At 38.2% G+C, this 15,402-nt stretch overlaps 1 pseudogene across 1 annotated transcript; it reads left to right on the top strand.

Annotated features, from left to right (window-relative positions):
• Positions 1–6,769: 6,769 nt before the first annotated feature.
• LOC145802296 (4-diphosphocytidyl-2-C-methyl-D-erythritol kinase, chloroplastic/chromoplastic-like) lies at positions 6,770–13,412 on the top strand (annotated as a pseudogene). Its single transcript, XR_014344559.1, has 7 exons — positions 6,770–6,809; positions 8,934–9,034; positions 9,166–9,355; positions 10,178–10,270; positions 10,372–10,471; positions 11,137–11,235; positions 11,487–13,412. The product of XR_014344559.1 is annotated as a 4-diphosphocytidyl-2-C-methyl-D-erythritol kinase, chloroplastic/chromoplastic-like (transcript).
• Positions 13,413–15,402: the final 1,990 nt, after the last annotated feature.

The raw sequence follows: 15,402 nt of genomic DNA, 5'->3' as shown, positions 1-15,402 counted from the left end.
TCCATTGAGGATATAGTTCCTGGAGAGAAAGTCTGCATGTTTCCATGCATCTACTGCAGCGACAACTTGCACATCACTCTCATCTTCTTTCAGAGTTGGCGCATCTTCTCGTAAAAACCTTGCCAAATTCAGGGTGGTTAAATAAAATAACATCTTTTGTTGCCACCTTTTAAAATCGGTACCACTGAATTTTTCAGGTTTTTCCCCATGGTTCACTGGAACATGTCCATGACCCGGGCCATGAGTCAGAGTTGGAGTAACTACCGGTATAGAAACCACCGGTGGAGGCACAATGGGATTAGGAGTAATAACAGTATCCTCAGTTGCCATCTTACTGTTTAATAAAATAAATTAAATTAAACAGAAATTAATCTCCAATATACTAACAAAATTCGGAATAAAGTACTCTAGTAAAAAATACTAATGAGGAGAACAAGAATCTAATTTTATTGATCTTAAAAACAGACTATAAAGTATAAACCAAAGTAACCAAATAATCTGTCAAAAGAAACAATAGAATTGACCAAAATAAATAACTCCCCGAAATAATCTCAATAAAAAATATCAACAGTAATATGACTAATTAAAACAATAAATTAAAAAGCATATACTGTGTATGAATATTATAAGTACCAAACATCCTAAAAACTAATCATGCTCATGTACTCAAAAGAAACATTATCCAACACACATGATATGTGATCAACCTGCTAGTGCTTTAATAAAATAAAGAATAAAACAATGTATTCAAGAAACAGTGCATGCAAATATTTTATTCAAGAAGCAATGCATGTGGAAAAACGGCTACTGCACATATGAACTAAAGAATAAAACAACTTATCACAATATGATCACATATCCTTAACAGGAATATAAATACACTGAACTGCTTTATCATTCTGTAAATTAGTTTTTTAAAACGAAGATCATCTATACAGGATTAGAAAGGTAAAACAGTAACCAACGAAGTATATAAACGGGAATTTTCTGTCTTAAAATTGTAGGAAACCTTTCACTCCGAGTATATGTAATTTATAGAATATTAAACACAGAAATAACATACAAACAGAATAATACACAGAAACAGATCAAGTAGTTTTTCCCTTAACAGAATAATAAATAAAATACAGAACTTACAACTTTCTTGAAAAATCAAACTAAGAACAAATTTGTGATTGAGGCCGGTGTATGGACACTGTGTCTTTAAGACAGAAATTCGTCCTCTCCTAGGTGCTCGAGAATGATGGACGTCCTGCCTCCAGGATTCAACAATCACCCCAAACAAATGCAGCACTGCAACCTTGTTTGTACAGCGAACCAGAATGTTTTATTTTCTGAACTCTCACAAGATGCAAAAATGAAGAATGAATGAAGCAGAGATCGGAGAAGATTGATTACGGAAGGGAAAAAAACATTGTACATCTTGGAATGGAGGATTGCTATAAATAACGGCAGTGAAGTGCCATTTCCGGAACAGACAAAAACGTTTTGAAGAACAGTCGCGACTGGTCGGATTTTGAGAAGGATCATAACCGAAAATTTTGAATTCAAAATTTCGATATTTGTAATTTTCCCGCAGAATTTATTTGAAACATTTCAAATAATTTTGGAGCAAAAACAAAGGACGGGTTAAACCCACACCCGCGCCCGCCCCGGCCGGGCCGGACGGCAGCGGCGGCGGCGCGCGCGTGTGGTGATGGTTTTGGGTTTGTCCATAACTCCTCCTCCTACAAAACTTGGGTACCCCTTGGGGCCCAACCCAAGGTCTCCAACTTAGAGCTTATAAACACTTTGAAACTATTCTAAGTTTCCTATGTGGGACAAGGTTTTAGATACCAACTCAAGGGAACCACACAAAACATTTCATGTTTATGAGGCTCACTACGGTATCAATTTCTCATTCACTCGTAAATGGTTTCGACCACCTGAGTATATATTCTTGTTCACCACATGGCAAGGAACGTGTTGCCACTCGGACCCATCCAAATCGAGGTATGGGACCTATATTAAAAGCTCAAATTTACCGGAAATTAATGGTGAAATCCATTTCTCTAACATCATTTACTCTAAGTTGTCTTGCAATTAATTTATATATATGTACATATAACCCATCGATATATATATAGAGAGAAATTCTATGGCCTCTATGCCCCCTAGTTATGAGATTGGAATATTTGGTTATGACCTATCGGAGTGTTAGTTATAATTTATTGTGATGTTGGTTATGAAATTATTTTAGCTATAATCCAAGAACTATTTATTTATACCTTATGCGTTATTTGGTTATAAATTTATTTTTTTATTTTTTTTTTCTTTGAGTTTTGAATTTTGAATCTCATAGGATTGAGTTATAATAATTATAATAATCAAACTAACAAATATCATCATAACTTACATATTTATATATTTATATGTCTGTAGATAACTAGTTTCACTACTTATAAAGGTATCAAATCTGGTAAAGCACCTTGGGATAAAAATGAAACTAAGGCCATGTTTGTTTGGGCGGACTAGATTAGCATTCCCACGACTAATAGTCTTAGGACTACGAATCCGTTAGATTATGTATCCTATCTTAATTAATAGTCAAGTTTAAAATAATTAGTCCGTACTTCAATTGTTTAACCAAACATTGGATTAATAATTTTATTGGACTATTAGTCCAATCCCAAGGTCATGTCCACCCAAACAAACATGGCCTAATAGTAAAGGATTGGAATAGTTTCTTTTAAGGGATTTTTATTGATAAGTCCAATTTAGAAGTGTTTTAACCCAAGAAGTCCATGAAGGAAATTTTTAACCCATTTAGTCCCATGTATGTATAGTTTATTCCATAAAGTCCATTTTCTTGATTTACACTATTTTCTTGGACACTTATGCCCTTATATTTAATTTTGATACCCTTATAAATATTTTTTGAACGATTAGCAATTTAATGATGTGAACATTCATATTTTAAAATTCACATTGGTAGGAATGTAAAATTGGCCCGTGGGCGGCCCGAAACCCGGCCGCGAGCCGGGGCGGGCCCGGGCCGTTGCCAATATGAATATTCACATTGACATATTAACATTCACATTAATAGAAGTGTAAAATTGACTCCCGTCCCGTGGCGGCGCGAAACCCGCCCGCGACCCATGGCCGGCCCGGGGCGGTCCCGGTCCGGCCCGTCGACAATGTGAATATTCACATTGACATGTTAACATTCACATTGATAAGAGCATAAAATTGGGCCGCGGCCCATGGGCGGCCAAAAGCCCGCCCGCGGCCCGGGGCGGGCCCGGCCCGGCCCGGGGCGGGCCCGGCCCGGCCCGTTGACAATGTGAATATTCACATTGACATGTTAACATTCACATTGATAGGAGTATAAAATTAGCCCGCGCCTCACGGCCCGTGGGCGGGCCCGGCCCGGCCTGTTGACAATGTGAATGTTCACATTGACATGTTAACATTCACATTAATAAGAGTATAAAACTGGACAGCAGCCCAGGGCGGGCCCGACCCGGCCCGGCCCGTTGACAATGTGAATATTCACATTAATAGGAGCGTAAAATTGGCCCCCGTCCCGTGACGGCGCGAAACTCGCCCGCGGCCCATGGGCGGCCCGGGGCGGGCCCGGTCCGACCCATTGACAATGTGAATATTCACATTGACATGTTAACATTCATATTGATAAGAGTATAAAATTGGGTCGCGGCCCATGGGCGGCCAAAAGCCCGCCCGCGGCCCGTTGACAATGTGAATATTCACATTGACATGTTAATATTCACATTGATAGGAGTGTAAAATTAGCCCGCACCTCATGGCTGCCCGAAATCCGCCCACGGGCCGTGGGCGGGCCCGACCTTGCCTGTTGACAATGTGAATGTTCACATTGACATGTTAACATTCACATTGATAAGAGTATAAAACTGGACAGTAGTCTAGGGCGGGCCGACCCGGCCCGGCCCGTTGACAATGTGAATATTCACATTGACATGTTAACATTCACATTAATAGGAGTGTAAAATTGGCCCCCGTCCCGTGGTGGCGCGAAACCCGCCCGTGGCCCGGGGCAGGCCCGGCCCGGCCTGTTGACAATGTGAATATTCACATTGACATGTTAACATTCACATTGATAAGAGTGTAAAATTGGCCCGCAGCCCGTGGGCGGCCCGAAGCCCGACCGTAGCCCGAGGCGGGCTTGGCCCGACTCGTGACAATGTGAATATTCATATTGACATGTTAACATGCACATTGATAGGAGTGTGAAATTAGCTCGCGCCCCGTGGTTGCCCGAAACCCGCCCACGGCCCGTGGGTGGCCCGGGGCGGGCCCGGCCCGGCCTGTTAACAATGTGAATATTCACATTGACATGTTAACATTCACATTGATAAGTGTGTACAATTGGCCCGTGACCCGTGTGCAGCCCGAAGCCTGACCTCAGGCCGGGGCGGGCCCGGCTCGTTGGCAATGTGAATATTCACATTGACATGTTAACATTCACATTGATAGGAGTGTAAAATTGGCCCGCAGTGGGCGGCTCGAAGCTTGATCGCAGCCCGAGGCGGGCTTGGCCCGACCCGTGACAATGTGAATATTCACATTGACATGTTAACATTAACATTGATAGGAGTGTAAAATTTGTCCGCTGCAAGAAGCTCGCCCGCGGCCCGGGGTAGGCCCGGACCCAAACCCGAGCCGCCCACGGGCTTCAGGCCGCCCGTGGGACGCGAGTCAATTTTACACTCTTATCAATGTGAATGTTAACATGTCAATGTGAATATTCACATTGTCAACAGGCCGGGTCGGCCCGCCTCGGGCCGCCCACGGGCGGTGGGCGTATTTCGGGCAGCCACGGGGCACGGGCTAATGTTACACTCTTATCAATGTGAATGTTAATATATCAACGTGAATATTCACGTTGTCATCGAGCCGGGCCCGTCCCGGCCCGGGGCCGGGCTTCGGGCTGCTCACGGGTCACAGGCCAATTTTACACTCTTATCAATGTTAATGTTTAATATGTCAATGTGAATATTCACATTGTCAACGAGCCGAGCTGGGCCCGCCCTGGGCAGCGCGCGGGTTTCGGGTCGCCCACGGGCCAATTTTACACTCCTATCAATGTGAATGTTAATATGTCAATGTGAATATTCACATTGTCAACGGGCCGGACCGGGCTCGCCCCGCGCTGCCCATGGGCTTCGTGCCACCCATGGGACGCGAGTCAATTTTACACTCTTATCAATGTGAATGTTAACATGTCAATGTGAATATTTACATTGTCAACAGGCCGGGCTGGGCCTACCCCGGGCCGCCCACGGGCCGTGGGCTAGTTTCGAGCAGTCACGGGGCGCGGGCTAATTTTATACTCTTATCAATGTGAATGTTAATATGTCAATGTGAATATTCACATTATCAACGGGTCGGGCCGGGCCCGCCCAGGGCAGCCCACGAGTCGCGGACGGGTTTCGGGCCGACCACAGGCCGCGGGCTAATTTTTACGCTCCTATCAATGTGAATGTTAACATATCAATGTGAATATTCACATTGTCAACGGGTCGGGCTGGGCCGGGCCCGCCTAGACCCGGGCCCGGGCTTCGGGCTGCCCACGGGTCATGGGCCAATTTTACACTCTTGTCAATGTTGTTGTTAATGTTAATATGTCAATGTGAATATTCACATTGTGAACGGGCCGGTCCGGGCCCACCCTGGGCGGCGGGCTGGTTTCGGGCCGTCCACGGGCCGCAGGCCAATTTTACACTCTTATCAATGTGAATGTTAACTTGTCAATGTGAATATTCATATTATCAACAGGCCGAGCCGGGCCTATTTTTTTGGCCTGTGGGCCGGCCCGGCCCGACTCGAATTTTTTCGGGCACCCACGAGGATCGACATGGGCCGGGCCCCTACACATTGACGATATGAACATTTATGTTGACGATGTGAACATTCACATTAAAAGTATTTTGGTAATTATGTCACCCATAGGACTTATTGAAATATAAGAAAATAATGTGAACTAAATGGAACATAAGTAGATGAAAAGGGTATTTTGGTCTTCTTATCCCAAATTGGACCTAATGGAATAGTCAAAAAGAATATGAGTTGGATGGAATAAAACTCTTAGAAAATGAATTTATCAAAAAAGCTCCTTTTTTTTTTTTTTTGTAATACAAAGAGATAAATTAATTCAATTTTCTCTGGATACTCTTAATTATTATTTTTGGTGCCATACGGGGAGATTAATTGGAACACTGGTATGTAGGTATTTCTTTGTTGGCACCACGTACATACTGCCAATTGTCATTTTTCTTGCAATAATAAGTAGGGCCACTATACTTTGACAATTACTACTATTTACAAAATTTTTGTACATAAAATGTATAAAATATGCACAAATTCTCATATGAGGATAGAACCTACACATGAGGAATCCATATAAGACCTACTCTCATATAAAAATTTTGTGCATTCTGGGCACAAAAATTATATATGCATATAACAATGCTGCTAAATTTCTAGTTGTCACATTAACTTAAGAAATAAATTTTCATCTAGTCTCTGACATTAACTTCTAGTTTATAACATTAACAACTAGGTATAATTCTCGGACAAAACTTTTATATGTACAAAAATTGTGTGCACAGAATGTATTGAAATTCTCATATGAGGATGGGAATCATATATGTGGGACCCATGTGGGACCCTCTTTATGGGAGAATTTATGTACATTTTGCACACAAAAATTCTTTGCAAATTGTAAGGTCCGAAATCATTAACATTAACAATGTTACAATTGATCAATAATTTCATATACTACAAGAAATGTGAGTTTTGACGACGTTTATTTAGTGACGTTTTATTAAACGTCACATTTTATAATATTTAACGATGTTTTTTAAACGTCGCTTTTGTTTAACATCAAAACGGTACCGTTTTAGTAACATTTAAAAATGCCTTCGAATGTCCTATCTCTCTCTCTCTGAGTGAACGGGTGAATATCAAATGTAATACATTCTAGCCCAAATCTCTCACTCACTCACTCTCTCTCTCTCTCTAAACCGTCTCAACGGATCGAGTCATCTCTCGCTGTAGCCGTAATCAAAGTTCTCTCTCTCGATTTCGATTTCGAAATCTATGTTTCAGTGATTCTCTCTCAATTTCGAAGCTTATTTTGAATCTGAGAATAATTGTTAAAGCCTTTGTAATTATTTTGAATCCTCGCGCTCTCTTAACCCTCTCTAAACCCTTATCATTCTCACAGATTCTTCTTTGAGATTCAGAGCGATTTCAATTTCGATTTCGAAGCACCACCGCCACCACTGTCTGCACCAGCGCGATTTCTCTGATTTCGATTTCATCTGAATCTCTAATTTCGATTTCGATTTCGAAGCTCGACCGCCATCGCCATCTGCACCAGTGAGGTATCGATTTCTCTCTCTCTCTCAAGCTCTTCTTTCTCGTCTCTCTCAATTTGGTTATTGAAATTGAAGTTGTAAGCAAGAAACTACAAGTTGATTTGTGTCTGAACACATCCTTTTCTTCTTTTCTTCACTCTCTGCTTCGTTGAACTAGACTTAAGTCTTTGCTTCAAGTCCGGATGTGTGTGTGAGAGAGAAAGAAAGAGAGGAGGAGGAAGAGGAGGAGGAGATCTCCAATCTCTTCACTTTCTCTACCTTCATCTTGTGTGTATGTATATTTGGATTTATTTGTGTATATTACATGTTTGTTTATATGCCAAGCTCAAGTTGAAGTTCTCCATTTCTTGGTCTCTGTTAGATTTCTATTTTTTGCCCCTTTTTTCCCTGGGTTTTGAAGTTCTCAAGTTGAGGTTCTCCATTTCTATTTTTTGCCCCTTTTTATATGCCAATCAGTTTACACAATCTACCATCCACACCCTACTTCTGAAAATACCCTGACCTGAAAATCCAAACTCTAGAATCTAGACTGACAGAGGTTGGTCTGAAAGCCATCCCAACCTTTTCTCATTTGGCCGCACTTTGCTATTCATTTTGTAAATAGTTATAAGGAATTGGGGAAAGGGTTTTGTTTGACTTACAAAAAGAAAAACGAAAGAGAAGGAAAATAAATATGAAGGGAAAAGGGTTCTATAATTAAAAAGAAAAAAATGAGAGAATGGCTTGGCACAAAGTATGTACTGTATAATTTGTCATACGATGCTTGATATGTAATATGATATTTGGGGTATCTGTAAAAGGAAAAAGTATTGCCGTTGATGTCTTCTATGGCAACCCTTATTTCTCATTAAAAATAGAGAAATAACATTGGAAATGATCTATTTTGGGTTAAAGAAAAAATATAATTTAAAAAAATAGAGAAAAAAAGGTCTTAGTTTCATGTTTAGTTATTTTTCAAGGGAAATATTACGCTCATAAAGCTTATATTATCCCAGAATGGTGTATCCTCACAAGAGCCACCAAATGTGCACATTTTCTAAATTTTAAGTAACTAACTTACAAAACATGCATGATTGATTTCCTTGTGTTATACAGATACCTATTAAAGCTCCTGGAAGAGCTCGAGGTGAGCTGAAAATTACTTATTTGGATGAAAAATTATGGTGAGTTGATGTACTGAAAGTGCTAGATATTTGCTGCTGCTGCTGCTTTGTTTTTTTTTTTTTTTTTTTTTTTTTTGGGGGGGGGGGTTGCAATTGGGATCTGGGTGTATTTTCAGTTGGACAACGTTTCTTTGCTTACCATGAATTATGTTGATTAAATTTTAAATTTCATATTTATTTATATTTTTTGTGATTTTCCTTATGACAGAGTATCAAGACGCGACAAAGGGAACTTGTTCATCTTGAAAATGATTGATCCTTCTTACAGAGTCCCAGTTCCAGCCTGATGCACTCAAAAGTGCTGCCTTATGAGAATAGTTTCTAACTCTGTGTTTTCTTTTGTTAATGCTGCTTATTCTTATTGGCTCAGGTGCCATTCCTAGCCACTGCTGGGTCAAGAACCTGTGGCAATCTATAATCATGGGTACCAGTAATACTTCTATAATTTTTCCTCTTTGCTTGTCTTTTTCTGTTAATCCGTTCATATTTTCATCCTTTTTAGTAGTTAACAATATTCTTGATAATATTTTTTTTTTTAACAACAATGTTATGTATCCAGAAAAGTGATTTGGTGTTTGTTTTCCATTTAAATATGTGCACAGATTCATCTTGACAAAAGGGTTCCCATTGGTGCTGGTCTTGGCGGTGGAAGCAGCAATGCGGCAACTGCTCTATGGGTAGCAAATCAGTTCAGTGGTTGTCTTGCTACAGAAAGAATGGTCAAGTGAGATTGGCTCAGATGTTCCGTTCTTTTTCTCTCATGGTGCAGCCTATTGTACCGATAGAGGTGAGGTATGTGTTAAAGTAAACTGATGCAGCTCAAGATTGTCAGGTCTTGGCTTTTCAGTTTCTATGTTCATTGTTCACTATCCAATTAAAGTCCGAACCAGTATATCCAACTAAATGTCTTTAAGATCTGTCTTAAGTACTTCTTTCTTTTCCTGTCCTTCAAAACCCAGTACTTCGGAGTTGAATTGCTTTGATTTGATTTATAGCATTGCTGTTGACAATATTTTGAAGTTACAACCAAGATGATGTATTCAGGTCGAGTAAAGCTAGTGTGAGCGGGTTATAATGGGTGGTTAGCAAAACAAAGTATGGAGAAATATTGGGAGACTGTCTGCACCATATCTACCTTAGTGATGAGAACTAAAGAGAGATTTTTTGTGGGAAGGCAGTGGGAAGAGAGATTTGGTGAACCAAAAAAGTCTTTGATCACTTTTGTTAGCAGGGTGTTTGGATAGTAGGAGGCTTGATATGCTTATCCAGGCCACTTTTATGTCATGTGCTTCCACATGCATAGATACATATGTTTGAGTTTATATACATGCAACTTTTAGCTGCAAGAACATTCATATAATTAACCCTTTAAGGTTGACTTCACTATTTATCGTAGCTATTTTCCTCTGATATTCTTGGAAGTATATTTGTCACATAGTGATTTTCATTACAAGAAGTTGTTTCATGCTTATCGAAGCAAAAAGCAAACACACAAACAAGAAAACAAAAACCACGTTCAAACTTATCAGTGAAGGAGTGGCAAATCCATGGATTTCTTGAACAATGTTATACCTTTAGAAAGGTCTCACTTGAATTATGCTTTGGTTTATCCAGGTCGTTCAAGATATTCCCCCACCGATTTCTTTTGACATTCCAATGGTTCTTATAAAGCCTCCGCAGGCATGTTCAACGGCTGAAGTTTACAAGGTAGTATTGGTCTAAAGTTGGTAAAAAAGTTAAACAGGCAATAATAATGCCTTGGCCTTCTCTCAAAGCTATCTCCCTAAGTACAATTTTTGATTTGTCAGCGCCTTCGGTTAGATCAAACTAGTAAGATTGACCCTTCAACCTTGTTGGAGAAGATCTCTAGAAATGGAATATCTCCAGATATTTGTGTCAATGATTTGGGTATGAATTCACAACCGATGATCAATATGCCTTCTACATGTTTGTTCTTTTTCGATATTTGATTACATTGGGGAGGTTAAAGGGTAGGTTAATCGAGTAGCCCTCCCAGCATTTATGGTTGTGTTTGATACATCTATAAATGGGCTCAGTTCTGGTTAGGATGGTAACCTGACCAAAATTAAATGCAGTATCAGTTTTATTATCCTCTAATATTAAATTAAATGCAGTATCAGTTTTATTATCCTCTAATATTTTACAGAAGTATTCATCCCCCCTCTAACTGTGTCCGTAGTCCAAGTTTGTGTAATTTGGTTGAGTTTTCAAAACTTGTTTTTGTTGAAAAATCAGAAATTCATTTGACAAAAATAAACACCAAAAAAATAAAATAAAATAAAATAAAAATTATTTCCACCCCAAAAAAGAGAACCATATGAAAATAATGCCCTTTTACTTTTTCATTTTTTCACCAAATTAGTTTTCAAATTTTTTTAGAATACAGAATCTGAAAACTCAACCAAACAGAGTATTTGGAACCTTTTTTTTATGAACTTATCCTTCAGTTGGGCTGATTGAGTTCAATTACTGTTAGAGTAGGTTTGGCACTTTGACAATACCATCTCACTCCAAGGTCCGGTCATTTGACAGGATTTCATGTGGTCTTGCAGAACCTCCTGCATTTGAAGTGCTTCCATCTCTAAAAGATTAAAGCAACGCTTTGTTGCTGCAAGCCGTGGCCAATACGATGCTGTTTTCATGTCGGGAAGGTACGAAGACATTTTTGAAAAGCCTGTTAGAAATGCTAATTTCTAGTCTTTATTTAGAACATGGCGAAGAATTTTACTGTTCACACTTGTAAGAACAAGATAGAGAACACTGTAAGTTGTCCTTAATGCTCATTTGTATTTTGTGGTGGTGTTGAATATTGTTTTTCCTATTTTTTCCTTCATTTTCCTATGTTTATATATATACATGTATATGTTTGCATGACTCTGTATCCTCAATGTGTTTGATGCAGTGGAAGCACTATAGTTGGGATTGGTTCTCCAGATCCCCCACAATTTGTTTATGATGATGATGAATACAAAGACGTATTTTTGTTAAAATTTCTTTCAGTGTTTGTTGAGATCACAGATGGAACCTCATAAGCTTGTCTTAACAAATAAACACTCATACACTGTGTGATAGAACACAAGTAATGCTTATGTTGAAGTTAGCAATTCGTATTATCATATGTTGAATGAACAAAAAAAATGTCACAAGATTATGTACTGGGATGATTGGATAACAAGTTTATTATGCTTTTTGCCTTTTGGGATCTGAAAATTTCCTCGAACACGCAGGTTGAGGAACGTACTGTTCCAGTAGAGGAATTGCTTGATGGTTTTGAAGTTTTCTGCACAGGAACTGCTGTTGGTATTGTTCCCGTTTTTAGCATTCTGTTTTTAGCATTCTGACAAATTCAACTGGAAAAGAAATAGCTAAATCTTATAACTTAAGATGGTGTGGTTCCTCCTTACTGTTATTTTATGCGAGATGCAGGGCATGAAGATGCTGATGCTTTGATGAAAACAAATTCAACTGCAAAAGATATAACTTAATGTTTGTATTACTTCTATAATATGTATATCTTCTTAGTCATTAGATGCTGGCTAATGGCATTGATGATTTCTCTATACTGGCTGAAGTTTGATATTAGGGTTCTAGTTTATTTTAGTAGAGTATAAAATCAGGAATAGGTGTGAATTAAGTGCTATTCATCGAAGCCCCAGATGAGTGATGTAAGTAATTTGTGTTGACAATGAAGAGTGTTTGTGTGGCTAAGGCGTTTATTGGAATTCAAAGGTCTTATGTATGGTGAATCATTTTTTCTCTTCTGATGAAGTCTCTTTTTTGGTGCTCCTAGCATGGGAGTAGTGTAGTGTTCTTTATGATTCTTGATCTACTCATTAATTTTTTTTTCACGGGTTTTCAAGTTTACATTTCTTATTCCGATCACTAGGCAACAAAACTGATCCTCTAATTTGCTGATTTTACACTTTATTAGGGTGCTGATCTTATGGTGCGGGGCAACAAAACAATGATTTGCTCTAGTTATTTCTGGATTAGGCAATAATCGGGGTAATGATAATGAATGAAAATCCACCGAAGTAACATTTGTTTATCGATGTGATGTGACAGGCTCGACGCGTGATATTGTTATTCTAATCACTAATTCTTGAGGTCGTAATTTGTGAGTATTATGATTGTTGTCACATTAGGTCACAATAACTCGTAGAGACTTGAGTGTCTAGGAAAAATCTCCCCAACTGTTGATCAATTTTATTGTGGAACATAGAAATTAGCTGCAAACTCCTCGCAGAGGGCTTCTTCTATGTTATAAAAATTAATTGTCAATTATTTTCTTGTCTCCACATTGAATATTTTCACGTGTGGCAGCTATATTTACTCGGGAGAAGCAAGTGAAGAGTTTGACAGGGATGATAATACTTTGACACTCATAAAACCATCTCCTATGTCTTCAAAGGATATTCGAAGTCCACTTGAAGTTGTATCAGTACACGGTGGAAACAACGGGGTATCGAACGGTGATTTGGAAGAAGACAAGACAGAATAATTTGAAACCCAACTCTCTTTGATTGTGAGAAGCTATTTAACTCCGAATGATCATCATGATGGATATGAAGTTGCTACATGTAGAATTTGTGTGAGAGGAGAGGGAAAAAGCCATTGGAGGGAATATGATGAAATTTTTTTTATTTGTTCTTGTTCTTTTATTTTTTCCCCCCCTCTAATTCTTTTTATCTTGTTTAATTGGATTATAGCGTACTGTATGGTTCCAAATGTATCATCTGTTGCATATAGTTTAGGCTCATCTTTGGATATAGTTGGAAGACAAATGGTATTTTTAATATTATAAGCCATATTAGTGTGCTTTCTATTCCTTCTTAACTTTTTTGGGCAATTTACACTTCGTGACCATTTGATTTTAATTGATGTGTTTAAAGTCTAAATTGTTTCTATTCTTAGGTATGTAATGCATTGTTTCTTATTTTTAATTTTGTTTTCAAGCTTAGTTTATTTATTCTTTTAATAAACATTAATTATTAGTTCTTAACAACTGTTTGACAGGTATTTTTTTTGTTCAACCATATAAAATTAGCACAATTTAAAAATTAAAAAAAAAAGGCTATGGCGGCATTTAAAAAACGCCACTATAAACCACCCCAAACGGCTAATTTTTAAAATGTATAAATGTCTATAACTGCGTTTTCAAAAACGTCGATAAATGTCATACTAACGTCATAATACAGTTAGGGTAGGGCATTTGGCGGCGTTCTATACTAATATAACGACGTTTTTCAAACGCCATAAAGTTATAGCGACGGCTGCGTCGTCGACATTTGGTACTAAACATCGCAAAAATTATTAGTGACGTTTTTAATACTAAACGCTGCAAAAAATAGATTTTCCAGCAGTGATATCTTCTATTAATTTATATCTTTGATCATTACAAAAGATGACATGCAATATATATTCATAAATCCTAGATTTTGAATTTATAACATATGACATGGATACAAGAGTAGAAAGGAAATTAAAATCAAATAAAGAGATGCCCTAATGGCTTACAACTTTTCAAGACGATATTTGGCTACAACGAAATGAGTTTAAATTCAATACAAGTAAAGCTCGAGGGTTGAACAAAATATTTACATCAAGAAACAAAAAGTGAAGCCTTAAGCTCCAAGTCCTCCCAAGTTATTCCTTTGGAGGAAGCATATCATCAACACTTGAAAGTTGTTTTCCACATAGGGTGAGCCAAAACCCAGTAGGAATACTCTAACGCAGTATATGAGTCTTAAGAAAATCATAAGGTGTATGCACAATGCATGCCATTTTCCAAACATTTCTTATTTTTCATCTCAAAACTATGTAATGCTAGATTACATATCCATTCATGAAAATAATCCTTTTAATACAGAAAACAGGGTAGTAGATACAACACACTAGGAATCTCTAGGTATGCGTCTTCAAGTAGGCTATACAAGCACTACCAAAACCATTTTGGCGGTACTAACCGAAAGAATCAGCACCTTAACCGCGTCGGTTCCTAGACTTTCACTAAGGATACACCGGCCAACATCATAACCACAACCGCATCCCTTAACCAGATTTACCAAGGTATTCACTCATTTTTTTAAAAATCGATATGTTTACAATGTTCAATATGTAATGATGCTCAATGCATAATGTATGAGAAATTAGTTTCAATTCAACCTAATCATCATGCAACATCTACAACAATTAAGACTATCCTCCACCGATAGTTCAAAACAGATATTTCTAATCCATAGATAAATTCAACTCAAAATATGAAATTTCATCAATTACAATTGGAGTGATAATACATATCTATCTCCACCCTCATCATCATAAACCTTGTTCCAATTTCACAATGTGCAACAACATTTTCCATTTTACTTCACAATTTTCAAATATTCAAAATTAGGGCAAAACCCCATTTTCTCACAAAATTCATATTTAAGAAAAGATTTCCATCATCTCAACCCAAATCATCTATAACCATCTTCCCACAACCATTTTCAAGAATCAATTTGGAAAGTCCCTCTTTTGATTTCAAATCAAACCCTAGGTTTACCAAAAATTCCCAAATAGCTAACCTATTTTCCAAGAGCAAATAACTAAGTTAAAAACCATATAGAAGAGTCAAAGAAATCCCTACATCAAAGTAGAAGGCACAAGAGAAAGATGGGTAGAACTTGATGGAGTCAAAAACACCAAATGCCCCAATTAAAACGAAGCCCTTAACATGCTCAATGTTTTTCTCCACAGGACTAAGGTGAAGAAACTCACGGATTGAGAGTATTTGGAGTAAGAGTTCAAGAACTAAAGAGAGAGACAGAGAGAGA

Source organism: Camellia sinensis, chromosome 11 (genome assembly GCF_055761805.1).
Source record: "Camellia sinensis isolate YWXY chromosome 11, ASM5576180v1, whole genome shotgun sequence".
NCBI lineage: Eukaryota > Viridiplantae > Streptophyta > Magnoliopsida > Ericales > Theaceae > Camellia > Camellia sinensis.
Note: the sequence above shows the minus strand (reverse complement) of the source record. Positions and strands in the feature narration are given on the sequence as shown.